The 1546-nt window shown below is 62.9% G+C and overlaps 1 protein-coding gene across 6 annotated transcripts in view; it reads right to left on the bottom strand.

Annotated features, from left to right (window-relative positions):
• CXXC5 (CXXC finger protein 5) overlaps positions 1-1546 on the bottom strand; it is a 38775-nt gene that overhangs the window by 21917 nt on the left and 15312 nt on the right. The gene's annotated exons all lie outside the window — the stretch shown is intronic.

Genomic DNA, 1546 nt, shown 5'->3' with positions numbered 1-1546 from the left:
CGCGGGCAGACGCGGCAGGGAGGCCGCTTGATAAATAACCTGCTGCTTCCCCAGGCCTCTGAGAAGGGGAGGCTGCATGGTGGGGAGCAGTGGGGAGCAGGAGGGAGGCAGTCCTGGCCCCCAAGCTCCGGCGACCCCTGGCCCCCACAGCCCAGGCTACGACTCCGGTTCCTGTTTCATCGAAACCTGAGCTGGGAAAAGCCTATCGGGTCATCTTGCCTGTCCCGCCGGCCGCCAGGCCCAGGCAAGCTGCCCCTCAGGGGACAAGCCCGCAGCCTGGCCGCCCAGCCAGTGGGTGGGTGGGTGGGGGGAGGATATTTCTGTCCAGACTAAATGGAGCTCGAGGCCTCTGTCTGCACCCCCCCAACAGCTGCTCCCAGGGGCCCCCTGGCTCTGCAGGACTGAACTAAATATAGCCCCCCACCTCAGCAAACCCCCAATGTTCACCTCTTCCCATTGACCCCACCCACATGAGGGTAGGGGGAAGGCTGGAGAACCTGCTGTGTGAGCCTAGGCCAGTGCATCCCTCTCTCTGGGCTCTCAGCTATGAAACATTAAGTATTACTCAGCTCTAGGCCCTGACCTGCCTAATAGGCCTTATCGGAGAGAAGATGCAAGTGACTAAATTGGGGTCTTTGTCCAGGGAGGTAAGGGCTGAAGTCCCCTCCTTCAAAATGACTCCAGCCTGCTTCAGCAAAAGAATACCAGGGGAAGCTCTCGCCAGCATCCCTAAGTACCTTTAGGCTTATAAACATGGTCCCCTTCATCCTGCTTGTTCTTTGCCCAGGCTGGGCAATACCAGGCTCCTCCAATCTGCCCCAGCCGGACCCTGGCCAGGAAACAAGTTGTGCCAGGCTTGGGGAGGGGGGAGACGCGGGAGCATGACAGCTGCTATTTCCTGGAGGCCACAGTTGGGCACAACCCGGATTCCTGCCCGGCTCCACACTCCACCGGACAGCCTCTCCCAGGCTCTGGCCTTCAGCAGGGCACCCTTTCCCCAGTGTCAGCCCCGTCATCAGCCAGGGTCCCACCCAGTCCCTCTTGTCCCCTGCACTGGTACAGACAGGAAGGAGGTGCCGGATGCACCTTCTGGCCTGGGCTGGGAGAACGGTGGTCTCTGCAGGGTTCAACAGGCGGGGGAGGCAGCCCCAGCTTCCCCCCTCCTGCCTGCCTGCCCACCCGGCTGCTTCCCCCAGCCCCACACGCACCGAATTCCCTACATGCCTGTCTGTCTCTGACAGCTCGCGCAAATACTTGGCTGCGCGGGCACCCGCTGTTCTGAGCCCGCTGCGCCTCCTCCCCTGCCTTCCCCGGGGGGCTCTGCAGACACAGCCAGGGACGGGAGGGGGGCCAGAGCAAGAAGCTTGGTGGGCAGTAGGGGGAGTGAAGGCAGGAGGAATCAGTCTCAGCGCCCATCCCCAGGCCTGGGGGAACTAAGGGATTTGGGAGGCCACCGTGAACCAACCCTAACTGGGCGGCAGCTGCTGACACCCCCGATGCCCCCCGGAACCTCCCAGGAGGACCTTCCGGAGGCCTCCCACCCGTC

The sequence above is a fragment of the Bison bison genome, unplaced genomic scaffold (genome assembly GCF_000754665.1).
Source record: "Bison bison bison isolate TAMUID 2011002044 unplaced genomic scaffold, Bison_UMD1.0 scf7180017864291, whole genome shotgun sequence".
Lineage (NCBI taxonomy): Eukaryota > Metazoa > Chordata > Mammalia > Artiodactyla > Bovidae > Bison > Bison bison.
Note: the sequence above shows the minus strand (reverse complement) of the source record. Positions and strands in the feature narration are given on the sequence as shown.